At 51.6% G+C, this 17,654-nt stretch overlaps 2 non-coding genes and 1 pseudogene across 2 annotated transcripts; all 3 read right to left on the bottom strand.

Annotated features, from left to right (window-relative positions):
- Window positions 1-2,146: 2,146 nt before the first annotated feature.
- LOC148647451 (U2 spliceosomal RNA) lies at window positions 2,147-2,318 on the bottom strand (annotated as a pseudogene).
- A 6,733-nt stretch (window positions 2,319-9,051) lies between these two features.
- On the bottom strand, window positions 9,052-9,241 carry LOC148647450 (U2 spliceosomal RNA). The gene has a single exon (XR_015927048.1). It is a non-coding gene; the product is annotated as a U2 spliceosomal RNA (small nuclear RNA).
- A 6,346-nt stretch (window positions 9,242-15,587) lies between these two features.
- Window positions 15,588-15,779, bottom strand: LOC148647449 (U2 spliceosomal RNA). The gene has a single exon (XR_015927113.1). It is a non-coding gene; the product is annotated as a U2 spliceosomal RNA (small nuclear RNA).
- Window positions 15,780-17,654: the final 1,875 nt, after the last annotated feature.

Below are 17,654 nucleotides of genomic sequence, written 5' to 3'. Positions count from 1 at the left end.
ACTTGGCCTATTCCACTTGAGTCGTCGTCACCCTTCACCTCCTCAGGATCCGGATCCGCCACCCTCTTCCGACTAGGAATTCCTGGAACAGACATCCCCCGGCTCCCCGAAGGCCCCTCATCACCATCCATTTCAATGTCAGGCACACTCTCCGCCCACGACATCCTTCCTGATTCTTCGACCAACTCCTCCACCATCTCGGTGACCTCCTCCAGACCCCCTCCCTGCTTAGGGAACACCAAACCTCCATCTTTCTCCGCCACACCTCCAGCCGCCACCATAGGCTCCTTCCCCGCAGACCTCTGTTCTCCTGGAGCCGCTCCCGTCCTCCTTGCAAAGGACTCTCCAGCAGTCGATCGAGCCCGGGCTGCACCTGCATAGCTCCTTGACCTTTGAAAACAGTTCTTATACACATGGCTTGCTTCACCACACAAATTACAAGATAAGGGCTTGGCACACTTCTCTGCCCTGTGCCCTACTTCCCCACACCTTCTGCAACAAATAACAGTGCATTCAGCTGCCACGTGACCCTCCGCTGCACAGTTCCGACATACAAATGGCTGCCCAGGGTAATTCAGGTGACCTCCATTCGAACCAATCGTAAAGAAAGCTGGTGGGTGAACATACCCACCTTTCTCAGATGCATTAGTCCTTAAGCGCACCATGTACCTCCTTTTCCCCGTCCAGAAATTCCTAGAGTCCATAACCTTTACACCATTCCCTTGAATGTCCACAAATCTTCTCAAAAAAACATACCAGCTCAGACTCTGGCACATACGGATTATGCATATGCACAGTCAAAGGCCTTAGTTCTCTGGCAAACAATGGCTCTATAACAAAATTAACAAAGGGCAAGTTCTCCTTCTGATCTTGAAGAACATTCCATTTCTCCATACAAACTTTCTCCGAAATAAAAGAAACATCAAAAATACCTTTCCCAGGAAAATCTTGATAACAAAAAACATCCGGTACCTCCACGCCCAAAGCTTGGATCAGCACAATGTCCGAAAACTCCTCTCTCTTCATCCTTTCGGTTCCCGGTTTCTCCTTCCATACGAAACGAACGGAATTCCGCATCCGTCCCTCTCTGCCCAACCACTCTCCGCCTGCCGAAGCCGCAACTCCGCCAATCGCCTCCATCGCTCCGTCCTCTCCCCTCCGGTTGACTCTGCCTCCAACAGCCGCCTCCACCGTCGCCTCCTCCGCCGCCTTCCCGACCCTCTGACTAAGACCTCGGAACTGCGGTCAAGCCACTTGAACCTTGATCTTAGCCAAAAGGCCGAGAAGCGATGCCCACAAAGGCGCGGACCGACGCGCGGGCGTTCCGCTGGCGCACAGTGGCGCAGGCCGACTCCTCTGGAGCCCGGGACCCGCGCAGCTGCCGGCCTCCCTGCAGCCAGAGGCCTGCCGCGGGACTCTGCTCCCCCTCTCTCTTGCCTGCCCGCCTGCCTTCCTGCCAGTCCCGGGCGGGGGCCCTGCTCTTTGATCTTCTGTCAACGGCCCGACAACGACCGCAGCCGCAGGGGGCGCCAGCCGCCCGGCCTCCTTAGCTTAGGCCCCTCCCACCGGCAGCAGCTGCGCCCAACCGGCTGCAAGCCAAAGCCGAGCGCCAGCACCTGCGGGCAGAGGCAAGGGGCAGCTCTCTCTCGGGAGGGAGGGAGGGACGGGGACGCGCGCGCACACACACACGCCTGCCTGCCTGCCTGCCTGCCTGCCGAAAAAAAAGAAAGAAAAGGTGGATATACTAAGTTTTTGGGAGGGAAAACGCCCAGCTGTCGAAAGGGGCCCGCCTGCAGGGACGGGGACGGACACACACGCAAGCAAGCAAGCAAGCAAGCAAGCAAGCAAGCAAGCAAGCCACGCCTGCCTCCCTGGGAAAAGGCTGAAAAACCTAAGTTTTTTGGAGGGAAAACGCACGGGAGCCGAAAAGGGGGCCGGCCTGCTTGCCCAGAGAGTCGAGACGCGGGAAAGCGCACAGAGGGAGCACGGGAACCGAGAGGGCGAGAGAGAGACAGAACACAGAGACACACAGATGGGGGACGAGGGACGAGACCCGAGAAGAAGGAGCTCCAGTCCACTTCGCTTGCTCGCTCGCTCGCTCGCTAGCTAGCTAGCTACCTACGTCTGTCTTTTCACCGCTGAGAGAAGGTGGTGCACCGCTCCCGGAGGCGCTGCAATACCGGGCCGATGCGTGGAGAGGACGGAGCAAGCTCCTGATCCAGCTCCCTGTTCCAAAAATCCGTTTAATATGTGGTCCCCCGATGGGGGACGTATCAGATATTAAACTGATAAGAACAGATTTTTTTTTTTTTTTTTTTTTTTTTTTTTTTTTTTTTTTTTTTTTTTTTTTTTTTTTTTTTTATTATACAAAATACAAAATAAAACACCAAAAACTACAAATACATAAGTCCAAAAACACAATCAAAAACAAAAAACAATTACACAGCTAAATCAAAGATATCATAATCTCATCCCTTATATAGACACAACCCACCCCAATACAATTCCCCTGCTCAAAAACAAACCCACAATTAACATGAAGCAGATATACGTACATAAAATAAACAACTTACTTGAAAAACACAGTACATGATTTCCAACCCCAACCCTATTTACCATAATCCCGCCCCTTATGCAAATTACCTTCCACCCCCAAATTCACCCAACAGTCTTATTTACAAATTACAGGAACATTAAAGGACCTAGACTATTTCCAATCCCAGATATCCACTATGGATTTCCATTTCTCCTTTGCGGCATGAAAACCCCATCTTTTTATGTCCCCTTCTACCAACCCTCTCAAATTCCATAAAAGCCTTCTATATAACCCATCTACTGTACAAACAATTCCCCTCTTGACTAACAAATTCCTGGAATTCCATAACTCAAACTTAATTAAACTAACTAGCAACCATAACACAAAGCTCTTAGCGTTTGCCCCACCTCCCACCTTCAACCCATATAACACAACTGCAGGAAGTACACAGAAAGTGGAGGACAGGCTACTAAACAAAGTTTCACATTTGTTCCAGGTCCGCTGAGCAAAATTACAGTCCCAAAACACGTGGCTGATCGACTCCACCGCATGACACCCGGCTCTAGGACACTCCTGCTGCTTTGTCAGCTTATGTTTGAACAAAACCTCACGAACTGCCAAACGACCCCAAGCGGATAGCCAGTTCAAATCCATTAGATGGTGCTGTAGCCCTCTGGGCTGGACTCGCCGCCAGACCACGTTGGGGACGCCACCTACGAGGCTGGCCTCTTCAGCTTGAGTTACTGCAGAATAGAGCCGTCTGTGGTTAAGCAGGACCTGGTGATCTTTAAGCTCAGGGTGCTGTTTCAGCCAGTGTGTCGCATGCCGATAGTGCCATGGCAGATCGTTCCCATGAGGCAAACTGTTGGACCACCGAGCCAGGGCGCGCACGTGGCTAGATAGCCAGAACCTGACAAAATACTGAAAGGGATGTGAGACTGGGGAATGCAGAGCTATACACAGGCCAGACACATATATACAGTTTAGCTTTACAGGGAAGTTGGGAACTCCCCGTCCGCCTTCTTCCACTGGGCGATACATATCGACTCTGCGCACATACTCATATTTTCCCCCCCACATGAACATAAAAACCTCCCTTACCAGATATCTGTTGAAGCGCGCAGGCATGGGATACACCGATGCTAGATAAACCAGCACAGGCAGAAACACCACTTTCAGGATCAGGACTTTACCTACAAAGGACAGCTGCTTGTTCTTCCAGTGCGTCAGCTGCAGCCTAGCCTTCTCCAGCCTCTGGGACCAATTGCACCAAGCAGCATCCTGTGCCGTGAATAACACCCCTAGAATCTTAAGGGGCCCTTGACAGATGTCCAATCCATGCGCTGGTCCCAGCTGTTCTTTCCAAGGCCCGAAGAACTTGATCTGACTTTTCCCCCTGTTTAGCTTTGCACCTGACGCGAGGGAGAAGTTCTCGAAGACGTCCAAGGCCGCCTGTAGGCTAAGGTAAGAGCTGAGAAATAGGGTAACATCGTCAGCATATAATGCCACCTTAACTCTTTTTCCTCCACTCCCAGGTACGAGGATCCCGTCAATGGATGGCTCCTTCTGGACTGCCCGCGCATAAGGTTCCATATATAGTGCAAAAAGTAATGGGGACAGGGGGCAGCCCTGACGCACACCAGACTCTTGGAGAACCAGTCCTCCCAGGTGCCCGTTCACCAGAACTCTACTGCCAACCTGTGAGTACAGTATTTTTAACCAGCCCAGCATGACAGGGCCGAATCCCATCTTCTCCATCACTTGCCAGACAAAGGTGTGTGAGACATTGTCAAAAGCTTTTTCTAGGTCCAAGCTGGCGATCAGCAACGGGACGTTCCTGTTCTCGGACCACGCTATCACATCCCGTACTAGTTGGAGGGTCCAGCTGGCACGCCGACCTCGAACCCCGCAGGTTTGGTCCCAACCGATCACATGAGCTAGGACCCCCTTCAAGCGGTTTACCAGCACTTTAGCGATCAGCTTATAGTCCACGCACAACATCTGCAGCGGCCTCCAGTTCTTAAGGTCCTTTGCAGGTCCCTTTTTATACAACAGTGTGAGGATTCCCTCCCTCATAGACTCACACATAGCCTTCCTACGAAAGATTTCCTCCGTCACCTGAAGTAAGATTGGCCCTAAGATATCCCAGAACGTCCGATAAAATTCGGCTGGTAGTCCGTCTTTACCTGGTACCTTACCAGCCTTCATGCCGAGCAGAGCGTCGCCAAGTTCCTGCAAGCTTATAGGAGCCTCCAACTGTTCTTGGGCTTTGACAGGAACCTGCGCTGTAATACCGCTCAGCAGCTTTGCACCCATGGCCTCGTCCACCGTCTTTAGGGAAAAAAGACATTGGTAAAAGTGCCTCACCACTTCCAGCATCTCCTCACTACTAGTAACTATTTTCCCCTCCGAAGTCTGAATGCCAGTCATCACACTGCGCTTCTGTCTCTGACGAATTTGCCGGAAGAAAAAACTGGAACATGTTTCGTGAGATTGTATGAACTGCACGTGGGCTCTGAACAGGTAACTCCTTGCCTTTTGCTCGTGATAAGTGCGCAGTTCAGCTTTAGCTGCTGCAATATCTTCAGGGCACACTGACATATCCTTATTACACTGGGAAAACAAGGTGTTTAATCTTTCCTGCAGCGCCCTGCCCTTCTGCCGCTCACGCTTGAGCCTTGCTCTGCCATAAATTCTGGTCTCCTTTCTAATTTTCTTTTTTAAGTGTTCCCACCAATCAATCAGGGGAGTCCCCAGATTCCTCTCCTTCCACCATGTTTGCAATTTGTACCTCATTACCTTGACATATTCGTCTTCTCTTAGGTTCTCCGTATTTAACTTCCACACCCCACGCCCAAACTGGTTCCTTAAATGTGGAAAATGGGCCTCTACTAGGGCATGGTCAGAAAAACCTACCGGCAGCACCACCACCTTCTCCACAGGTACGTCCAGTGAGGCGAATACATAATCAAGGCGCTTCACAGTACCTTGAGCGTTCCTCCACGTGGCCTCTGCTTTCTCCTTTCGGATCCGGTAGGCGCAGTCGTAAAGTCCAAACTGTGCTAGAAGAAGATTGAGCTGCTTTGCCCCTGGATCCCTCTTATCTTGGAGGTCCACGTTAAAGTCTCCTCCCATGATGATCCATTTGTTGGTAAGGCAAACAGGATAAAGTTCCTTAAAGAAATCTGCCCGTAAAGCCATCATTGCCGGGGCATACACACACACACACCGAAAGCAATTCTCACCCGAACAAATATCCAAATATAAGGCTCTCCCAGGCACTACATTCACACATTTCTCCACTATAAAATTGCGATTGCCAAATAAAACTCCAACTCCCGAGGAGTGGACACCTCCGATATTCCATCTAGAATCTCCTCTGTCCCACTCACGAGTGAACTGTATGACGTCTCTTTCATCTTTTAGATGGACTTCCTGCACCAAACAAATATCAAAAACCATGGTTTTCAGGTAAGAAAAAAAGGCCGTCCTCTTTACTAAGTTCCTTAAACCCCGAATATTTAAAGTTAATATTTTCAACATTAGGGGGCAGTAAAAAGGCTCATCAGCTCCATGTAGGCTTGACGCACTGACGCCTCCCTTTGTCCCTGCAAATATAGTTTATCTATTTTACCTCCTGATCGCGTACAGCCAACTGACACTCCTTCATGCAACCTCAGCACACGTCGGAAGTTTGACGGCCGGGGCGGGTACTGCACGTTTCCGTTCTTCCAGGCACAGGCCTCCAAAAACTGCAGCGGGACCTCCAGAATCTTCAGCACTTTGTCAGGGCGCCTTTCCACCCCCACCTCGTACATCTCCTTCAGTTCTCCCTTGTCCCTTATCCATTTCTTTACAAAGTCACCCAACAACATCTTCTTATTGGTCGCATCTATCTGGTTGCGGCCCTTTACTTCGAGGGTTGAAATCTCCTCACCAGAGTGCTCACAACGCACGACAATCCCTGCCGGAGATAGCCCTTGCTCATTGAAGGTCCTAGGCCAGACTATTTTGCTGGCCTTTTCGTCCCATTTACAGAACTTCTTGAACCTCATAGGTACCTCAGCGAATATAAAGACATCTCGTTCTTCTCTCTGCAGGGCGACGCGTGGCTGCATGTGTTCTTCTGAGGCTTCTGCCGAGGTCGGGGTCATCTCCGTTTCTGGAATGACAAAGCCTGAGGACATACCCGACTCTGCCGTAAGGGGGGGGTCACCCACACCACTTACCTCGCCCTCCGACCCTAGTGGAGTAGATTCGGCCTGGGCCAACGAATCTGTGGCCATCGACTCAAGGTATTCCATGGGATCTACACCCGATTTCTTCACCAAGGGCGGCACATCATTTTCCGCCTTTCTTTTCACAACTTTCCTGGCCTGGACGGTGTCCATGGCCTCCTCTTCATCCACTCTGTCCCCCCAGTCTGACCCTACTTCCTCCGCAGAGGGCAGGCTTGATTCCTCAGCCAACGCTCTTATATGCTCTAGCGCGGCGAGCGAGACCCCACCTTCCTCCTCTGCGCTCCCCAGGACCTCCTCAGCACTCACCGGAGCCTCCGTCTCTTCTTCGCCGCTGCGATCTTCTGCTGAGGTAAGTGCTGTTGCCGTCTGCCTGTGGTCCGTTACCTCCTGCCCTTGATCCACACCCTCAGGTTCCATCACCTCCTCGCCAGCGTCAGGGACCAGCGACGCCGGTGCCGGGCCCTCTGCTGCATCTTCTGCCTGGTGAACTGAGGTAACACTTGCTGCCGATGTGCCACCCGCCACGGCTGCGAAACTCATACCTTTCTTTGGGCACGCCCTGTAAATGTGCCCAGAGACCCCGCACAGATTACATTTCGGCTCAGCCCTGCACATGAAGGTGCTGTGCCCCACAGTATCACACCTTCGACAGACCTCCACATCACAGTCAGCAGCATAATGGCCCTTCTGCCTGCATCGTCTACACGCCAAGGGTTGATCAGGGTAGTACAGATAACCTGTATAAGTTCCAATTGAGAAGTTAGCAGGAGGGTGCAAGAGCCCATCTTCAGCACTAGGGTCCGCTCTGAAACGCACCAGAAATTTCCTTTTCCCGTTCCAGACTCTCTTCCTATCCATCTCCTTGATACCCGTGCCCTGAACGTCAACAAATCTTTTAAGAAAATTAACAATGTCTGCGTCTGGGGTAAAAGGGTTGTTCATATGGACCCATATGGGTCTCGCCTCCCGTGCAAACAAAGGTTCAAGGAAAAAATGAACAAAAGGTTCCTCCAGTCTGCGAGCAGTCAAAACAGACCAAACTTTCGTGCACTGTTCAGCAGAGTAAAGTGACAAATCAAAAATCTTTTTACCTGGAAAGTCCTGGAGGCAATAGATCTCTTCAGGCTGTAAGGACAAATGCTTGAAAAGGACTTCATCCTCGAAAGCATCCCTCTTGGCAAAATCCTTGTCAGAAGCCTCCACTCGCAGCACAAAACGCACAGTATGCCTTGGTCTTGCATTCTTGCTTGAAGTCCTCTCCATCTTGTGTAGAGTGGCCGGAATCCTATCCGCCACAAAGAAAAAATCGCCGTCGCCTGGAAAAAGCCGCGCCGTCCACCCCTTCCCGCCTTTGACTCAGAGCCCAAGCCGCGGTCAGGCCACGCACTCAGGATCTTCGCCAAAAGGCCGAGAAGCGATGCCCACAAAGGCGCGGACCGACGCGCGGGCGTTCCGCTGGCGCACAGTGGCGCAGGCCGACTCCTCTGGAGCCCGGGACCCGCGCAGCTGCCGGCCTCCCTGCAGCCAGAGGCCTGCCGCGGGACTCTGCTCCCCCTCTCTCTTGCCTGCCCGCCTGCCTTCCTGCCAGTCCCGGGCGGGGGCCCTGCTCTTTGATCTTCTGTCAACGGCCCGACAACGACCGCAGCCGCAGGGGGCGCCAGCCGCCCGGCCTCCTTAGCTTAGGCCCCTCCCACCGGCAGCAGCTGCGCCCAACCGGCTGCAAGCCAAAGCCGAGCGCCAGCACCTGCGGGCAGAGGCAAGGGGCAGCTCTCTCTCGGGAGGGAGGGAGGGACGGGGACGCGCGCGCACACACACACGCCTGCCTGCCTGCCTGCCTGCCTGCCGAAAAAAAAGAAAGAAAAGGTGGATATACTAAGTTTTTGGGAGGGAAAACGCCCAGCTGTCGAAAGGGGCCCGCCTGCAGGGACGGGGACGGACACACACGCAAGCAAGCAAGCAAGCAAGCAAGCAAGCAAGCAAGCAAGCCACGCCTGCCTCCCTGGGAAAAGGCTGAAAAACCTAAGTTTTTTGGAGGGAAAACGCACGGGAGCCGAAAAGGGGGCCGGCCTGCTTGCCCAGAGAGTCGAGACGCGGGAAAGCGCACAGAGGGAGCACGGGAACCGAGAGGGCGAGAGAGAGACAGAACACAGAGACACACAGATGGGGGACGAGGGACGAGACCCGAGAAGAAGGAGCTCCAGTCCACTTCGCTTGCTCGCTCGCTCGCTCGCTAGCTAGCTAGCTACCTACGTCTGTCTTTTCACCGCTGAGAGAAGGTGGTGCACCGCTCCCGGAGGCGCTGCAATACCGGGCCGATGCGTGGAGAGGACGGAGCAAGCTCCTGATCCAGCTCCCTGTTCCAAAAATCCGTTTAATATGTGGTCCCCCGATGGGGGACGTATCAGATATTAAACTGATAAGAACAGATTTTTTTTTTTTTTTTTTTTTTTTTATTAAAACAAATCATAACAAGTCATACACTGAATCACAATCGACAACAAAAAACCATCAGTTAGACAACCTAGGGTAACAGACTAACAAAATCAAATCATCACATTATACAAAGAAACTTTCCCAGATTTAACAGAAAAAATTACATAGCAAACACAAAGTCTTGACACATTCATACTTAGGTACAGTTGTTCATCACTTCCCACCCCCCTCACTCTGCTATCCGATATACATCTCATTTCCATAGCTCCACCCCTTATGCAAACTACCCATTTAAGCCCCACATTTACTCTTTCTTATTTCTACTTTAAACCCCTAACACAAACAAATCTTTCCATCTTTCTTTTGCCGCAGAAAATCCCCACTTCCTTATGTCCCACTTCACCCGGTTCCCAATGTCATGTCTCACTCTCCATACCACAGCTCCCACTGACCCTTGCACCCCATGTTTCACTAAATTACTTCTGTCTTGCCACACATACAATTTCACCAAACTAATCAACAACCACACCAAAAACTTCTCATTCCACTTCTTTACCCCAGCCAAACCTTTTATCACCATCTCGTAGCTTAGCCGTTCCTGTGAAAAAAAAGATGGCACCCACCCTGTGCACTCCCTCCACACCTGCTGTGTAAAGTCACATTCCCAAAAAACATGTTTAACTGTTTCTTCCCTGGTACACATCAAACGGGGACATTCTTTCTGTCTGGATAAGCCATGTTTATTCAGAACCTCCCTCACCGCCAGCCTACCCCATACACACAACCAGTTCAGATCACACATCCTGTTGTCCAAGGGCTTGGGTTGTATGCGTGTCCAGGTTCCGCGGGACACTCCCACCACTGCTGCACTGTTGTCCTCTCTCAGCTCCTTGTACATTGCCCGGTGGCTAAGGGAAGTTAACCCTGCCTTTACCGCCTGATGATTCCTCAGCCAATGCACCGCGTGCCGATAGTGCCACGGTAGTCGCTCTGCTTTTGGCGTAGTATTTGTCCACTGTACCAGGTGTTTCATTACAGGGGCGAACCACAGATGAACAAAAAACTTGCAGAAATGCGCCGGATTGCCATGCAGGACTTCACAAAGGCTGGAGACAAAAGCACAGTCAATCTTCAAAGGTAAGTCTGGGACCCCCCTCCCTCCTTCCTCCACTGACCTGTACATATCTGTGCGCCTGATGTATTCATATTTTTGCCCCCACATGAAAGCAAAAACCGTGCGTACTAGTTCCTTCCGCAACCTGGCCGGCATAGGATAAACCACTGCCAGGTGGAAAAGCAGCGGCATTACCTCAACTTTCAAAACCAATACCTTCCCAAGAAAAGACAGAGACCTATGCTGCCACAATCCCAGCTTTGTGTTCACTTTCTTTATTTTCTCCTCCCAGTTCAGCCGGGCGGCACCTTCAGAGTGGAACTGGACTCCGAGGATCTTGACTGGGGACTGCAACACTGAGAGCCCTCCAATCTCGTCCTTTTTCTCTCTCCAGGTACCCCAGTACTTGATCGTGCTCTTACTCTTGTTTAGCCTTGCCCCCGTACCGACCTCAAATTCCTGAGCAATGCTGAGTACACGGTGCAGACTCTCCTCTGAGCTCAAGAACAGGGTGATGTCATCTGCGTATGCAATGGCCTTCACCTGCCTTCCTTTGCTTCCCGGCACCATGACGCCTCTCACTCCTGGGTCTTCCCGGATCCTGTCCAAAAATGGCTCCAAATACAAAATATAAAGCAGAGGGGACAGGGGGCACCCCTGTCGCACACCACAGGAAACGGGGATTCCTCCACCTACCGCACCATTAATGCGCACTCTTGTCTCCACCGACCTGTACAGTGTTCTTATCCACTCAATGAACTTCGCGCTCACTCCCATCTTTGCTAGAATCTCCCATAAGACTGCATGATGGACTCTGTCAAACGCCTTGTTTTGGTCGAGATTGACTAGCATCAAAGGAAGCTTTCTGTCGTCCACCCACTCCACCACATCTCTCACAAGTTGTAAATTCCAAGAGATCTTCCTCCCAGCCACTGCACAAGTCTGATCTTCACTTACCAAGTGCGGCATGATGTCTCTTAGCCTCCTCACCAAGACTCTTGCGAGGATCTTATAGTCCGTGCATAACAATTGGATAGGCCTCCAGTTGTCCAGCTCAGACTTTTCCCCCTTCTTCTTATATATCAGGGCCAAGATCCCGGTCTTCATGGAAGGTCCCAACTCCCCGATCTCTAAGATTTCGGTAAAAACCTGTAGTAGAAAGGGCTCCACCTGTTCCCAAAAAACATCATAAAAATCGGTAGGCAAGCCATCCACACCGGGTGCAGTACCTTTACGCAGGCCTCTCATGGCCTCTCTTATTTCCCCAGCTGTTATGGGGGCCGTCAAACCAGCATCATCCTGGATCTTGTTTTGCACTCTGGCCATCAACCTGCTCCGCACTTCTCCATCCACCTGTTTTTCTGCAAAAAGAGCTCCGTAATAGTTCATAGCACATTCCAACATCTCGTCAGTGCTTTCCGCCACATCCCCGTTTCCACTCACCAGCTTCTCCATCCAGGTTTCCTCCTGCTGTGTTCTCACTGAGCTAAAAAACTGAGATGAGCATTGTTCTTCCCCCTCCAGCTGGGTACCTCTAAGCCGAAACAGATACTCCTTGGCTCTTCGCAGCCATTTTGCCCGGAGCAAAGCTTTCACCCTAGTGACGGCTTCCACATTAAAATCCCGCCCTTGGTTAGCTTCAGTGTAAAGCCTCTCTAGCTCCCTTTGGAGGCCAGTCAGTTCTTCCCTCTCACTCTGTCGGCGCGCTGCGCAGTAGGTCTTAGTGATCTTGGCAATTATTCGCTTACAAGTCTCCCACCACTCTGTTGCCGTCGCAAACCTTTGCCGCATCTCCGCAAAGTGTTTGAGCAGGCGAATAACACTGGCCTGATACTCCTTATCCTCTAGCACCATTCGGTTTAGCCTCCAATATCTCGTCTGAAAGCCCGCTTTCCCAGCATTAAAAGTCACAAACAAACAGGCGTGGTCTGAAAACCATAAGGGTACTACTGCCTTTTCCCTTATGTCCAAAACTAGATTATGAAAAATATAATCCAAACGTCTTCGTATTCCACGGCTGTTGTCCCAAGTGTAATGGTTTAGGTCTTTAAACCCGTCTTTTAGCTTAAACCCATTTATAATCTTCCCTAGTGCAGCATTCCCTTCCCCTTGTGTGTCCGTCAGATCAGTGTTAAAATCCCCAACTAACAACACGCCTCTATTTGTAAAAAGCGCGGGTTCCAAGTCTTTCAGAAAATCACTTTGCATCCTCCTGTCTGCAGGCGCATACACTCCAATCACTCTTAAAGGCACATCCCTCCACCGCCCATCTACTACCAGCAATCTGCCAGGAACTATTGATCTAACATCCTGTGGCATGAAATCTCTAGTACCACAAAGTATACCTATTCCGGAGGAATGGACTCCTCCTATGCTCCACCAAGATCTTCCGCCACTCCACTCCTTCCGGAATTGATCTGCGTCCTTGTGTCCAGCTAAATGTACTTCCTGCAATACACAAATATCAAACCGCCGCGCCTTTACCTCATCGAAGACAGCTGTCCTTTTTTCTTTATTTTTCAGTCCTCTCACATTGATAGTTGCAACAGTGAGGGTCATGGCATGTCGCTAGAGCTCTCACTGTCCATCCCGTCCTCTGAGAGCCCTGTCGAGGGGCTGATCGTCCCAATAAGACTGGCCGCCCTCTCCGGTTCCACATACCCCCTCTCGTTGAAATCTCCTACCTCCATCTCCACATCCATTCCTTCTGCCCGGCCCGGTGTGTCGGGTAGGCATGAGGCACATGGACTCTCGTCCCCCTGCAGACCAGCCATTACGGAGAACGGGTTGCAAGACCCAGTCGCCCGCACCGGCTGCCCCGGCGGCAAAGACCCCTCCATGTCCTCCGATCCTCCCGGATCTTCCTGGCGATGCTCCAGGACCTCCTGGCCGCCTTCTCCTTCTCCTTGACTCCGCTCGCCTCCTTCTGCCACCCCAGCACCTGCTTTAATTTTGGCCTTCTTACCTTCGGACGAAACTTGTTCGTCATTGTCCCCTCGGTGCCTCTTAGGGTTCACCTTTCCACCTGTGCTCTCCTCCTCTCGCCCGCTTTCCGGCTCCGTTTCTTGCACTGTTTCCTGCGCCATTTCCTGCGCCGTTTCCTGCACCACTTCCCGCTCCACTCCCTGCGCTGCCTCCTGCGCCGCCTCCTGCGCTGTTTCCTGCGCTGTTTCCGTAGGACTCTGGACTGTCTCCTCCGGCTGCTCTGCTGGACGAACACCTGCTGATCCCGCCCCACCACTGCTCTCTCGGGGCCCCCGGCCTTCCTCCGCAACCTTTACCTTCCCTCCTCCAGCAGGCAAATTCTTCCCACGTCTCCTCCTCCTCTCCTTGGAACGTACGCGCTGCCCGCTCCACTCCTCCTCCTCCTCCTCCTCGTCCTCCGCCTCGATGGCACTCTCCAGAAGTCCCTTTTTCGCTGCAACATAGCTCAGATCTCTCCAAAGACAACTCCTATACCCGTGGGTATCAGCCCCACACAAAGAACACAATTTGATACGACAGTTCTTTTTCATGTGTCCCCTTTCATGGCATCTTGTGCACTCTGTTGCTTTACAGTCCTTTTCAAAATGTCCAATTTCATAACAGCGGCGACAAAAAGGGGGCTGATCACGGTAGAAAAGGTACCCACGACTCGAACCCAACGAAAACAGGGCTGGGGGGTGTGAAAACCCTCCTATATAATTCGGATTGGCCCTCAGCGTAACATTATACTGCCACCTCCCGGTCCAATAACCAAACCTGCCGTTAATTTTCTTTGGTTTCCCCGCAGATTCGGTATGTGCTTCTAAAAAAGCCGTGACATCATCCTCCTCCACAAACGGATCATACATGTGCACAATAATTGACCTGGTGTCATCTGTAGCCAATCCCAAACACTTAAAATCTCTCAGCCATTGCCTCTCCGCCTTTTCCACACACAACTCCGATACCTTCTTGTATGTTGCTTCATCCCGCAAAGACATGTCGAAATATCTTCCTGGTCGGTTCTGCTGTATACACTTAGCATCATAAGTTCCTACCTGTAGGGTCTTCATCACAACCTTCTCCACAAATTCCTCTCTTCCCGGCATCTCTCTCTCCAGGTTCCACTCAAACCGAATCGTCCACTTCACACTCGGCCCATTCCCCTGCTTTTCAGCAGGATCCATAGCCCAGGCCATCGCAAGGATGACCAGGGCCCGACGCTCCTCCGCTCCTTCCTCGGCTCTCTCTCTCTGCCAACAAAAAAAGATCCGGGATCTCCTCCTGTCTGTCCGCACTTCAGTCCTCCAGGTAAGTTTGGCCGCACCGCTCCGCTCCGCTCTCCAGCCGCTCCTCCGCCGCCCTTCTCGTCCCCCAGCCCAGTCGTCAAGCCGCGGTCAGGCCACGTACTTTTCAGATCTGAGCCAAAAGGCCGAGAAGCGATGCCCACAAAGGCGCGGACCGACGCGCGGGCGTTCCGCTGGCGCACAGTGGCGCAGGCCGACTCCTCTGGAGCCCGGGACCCGCGCAGCTGCCGGCCTCCCTGCAGCCAGAGGCCTGCCGCGGGACTCTGCTCCCCCTCTCTCTTGCCTGCCCGCCTGCCTTCCTGCCAGTCCCGGGCGGGGGCCCTGCTCTTTGATCTTCTGTCAACGGCCCGACAACGACCGCAGCCGCAGGGGGCGCCAGCCGCCCGGCCTCCTTAGCTTAGGCCCCTCCCACCGGCAGCAGCTGCGCCCAACCGGCTGCAAGCCAAAGCCGAGCGCCAGCACCTGCGGGCAGAGGCAAGGGGCAGCTCTCTCTCGGGAGGGAGGGAGGGACGGGGACGCGCGCGCACACACACACGCCTGCCTGCCTGCCTGCCTGCCTGCCGAAAAAAAAGAAAGAAAAGGTGGATATACTAAGTTTTTGGGAGGGAAAACGCCCAGCTGTCGAAAGGGGCCCGCCTGCAGGGACGGGGACGGACACACACGCAAGCAAGCAAGCAAGCAAGCAAGCAAGCAAGCAAGCAAGCCACGCCTGCCTCCCTGGGAAAAGGCTGAAAAACCTAAGTTTTTTGGAGGGAAAACGCACGGGAGCCGAAAAGGGGGCCGGCCTGCTTGCCCAGAGAGTCGAGACGCGGGAAAGCGCACAGAGGGAGCACGGGAACCGAGAGGGCGAGAGAGAGACAGAACACAGAGACACACAGATGGGGGACGAGGGACGAGACCCGAGAAGAAGGAGCTCCAGTCCACTTCGCTTGCTCGCTCGCTCGCTCGCTAGCTAGCTAGCTACCTACGTCTGTCTTTTCACCGCTGAGAGAAGGTGGTGCACCGCTCCCGGAGGCGCTGCAATACCGGGCCGATGCGTGGAGAGGACGGAGCAAGCTCCTGATCCAGCTCCCTGTTCCAAAAATCCGTTTAATATGTGGTCCCCCGATGGGGGACGTATCAGATATTAAACTGATAAGAACAGATTTTTTTTTTTTTTTTTACATTTATTATAACAATACAATACAATACAAAACCACATCACAAATCATTCATCACAATCCACGATCGGCAAACTCATCCCCTTAATCCAGCAATGGTTTCCATTTCTCTTTGGCTGCATGAAAACCCCACCTACGCACCTCTGCTGTCATCATCTTATGCAGCTCAAAACGAACCCTCGCACATATTGCCCCAGCCCCTTCCACATGACCATGTTTAACCAAATTGTTTCTCGATCCCCATAACACAAATTTAACCATGCTGATTACAAACCAGATTACAAGATCACATCTCACAGATCTCGAAGACCTACTCCACCGTCTAAGAACTTTGTCTCCAGATAGAACAAAACCCGGTTCCAGTTTGTTAAATAGATCCGACATCTGCCCCCACACTGCTTTCGCAATCCTACAACCCCAGAACACATGACTAATGGACTCTACCTCTGCACATAGAGGTCTTGGGCAAATCGCTGAGCGAGCCAGCTTGTGTCTGTGCATTACCTCTCTCACTGGCAGACGTCCCCAAACACACATCCAGTTTAAATCTTTGAGCCTGTTATCCAGGCTCTTAGGTTGCACCCTTTTCCACACGTCAGTCGGAACCACAACATTGGTTCCTTTTTCACTGCTCTTAGCCGTCTTGTATAAGAGCCTGTGGGAGACAATCACTGACCTGTCTGCATCTTTTACATACTTCCTTAACCATGCGGCCGCATGCTCATAGAACCACGGTAAAACTTCAGCCTTGGGAACGTCGTTCCTCCACACTTCTGAGGGCCTGACGACCCAAGCGAACCACAACCGCACAAAAAACTGATGTTTGTATAAGATCTTGTCATCTACTGCTTTACACAGGTCAGCCACAAAAATGGCGTCTAGTTTGATTGGCAGATCTGGAACTTCTCTACCCCCCTCACTGATGTTCCTGTACATATCTAGACGTTTCACATATTCATAACCACCCCCCCATACAAAGTCAAAAACCATCTTCGTTAAAGAGCGTCTAAAACAAACTGGCATAGGAAAAACCTTTGCAATGTGCACAAGACTTGGTAGAATGTCACCTTTAAGTACCAAAACCTTCCCTGAATAGGACAATGATCTTTTCTTCCATAGACCAAGTTTACTATTCACCTGGGATAATCGAGTCTCCCAATTCCTTCTTCCAGTCCCTTCCCTATCAAACTGCACTCCTAATATTTTCAAGGAATTCATTTCCAGAGACAGACCTCCTACCACCTCATCCCTGTTACTCCATGGACCAAAATACTGCACACTACTCTTATTTCTATTTAGTCTTGCACCTGTGCATTGGTTGAAGACTTCTATCAGCTCCAAGGCGACTAACAGGCTTCTGTCAGAGCTCAAAGTTAGAACAATATCATCCGCGTAGGCCAACACTTTGGTTTGGAGGCCTCCGCTTCCCGGGATCACTATACCCTCAACCTTTCTATCTCGTCTTATCAACTCTAATAGTGGCTCTATATAGATTACATATAGAATTGGAGACAACGGACATCCTTGTCTAACACCCTTTCTTACGTCGAAGGGTTCACTCATAAAACCATTTATGTTAACTCTGGTGGAAGCTCCTCCATACAGGGCTTTCAGCCAAGAGATAAAGCAACTGCTGACCCCATAACGATCCAACACATCCCATAAGCATTGATGATCCACCCTATCAAATGCTTTCTCCTGATCTAGACTAGCTATCATCAGACACTGATGTCTGTCTTCTGCCCAAGCAATGGTATCTCTAAGCAGGCCGAGGTTCCAGTGTAGGGACCTACCCGCCACGCCACAGGTCTGATCCGGCTGTATTACTGATGGCAATACTTTCCTTATCCTGTCACATAATATTTTTGCCAGGATTTTATATTCAACACACAACAATTG

This window comes from Lepisosteus platostomus, chromosome 15, assembly GCF_059453375.1.
Source record: "Lepisosteus platostomus isolate fLepPlt1 chromosome 15, fLepPlt1.hap1, whole genome shotgun sequence".
NCBI lineage: Eukaryota > Metazoa > Chordata > Actinopteri > Semionotiformes > Lepisosteidae > Lepisosteus > Lepisosteus platostomus.
This window is presented reverse-complemented; position numbering and strand designations above follow the sequence as displayed.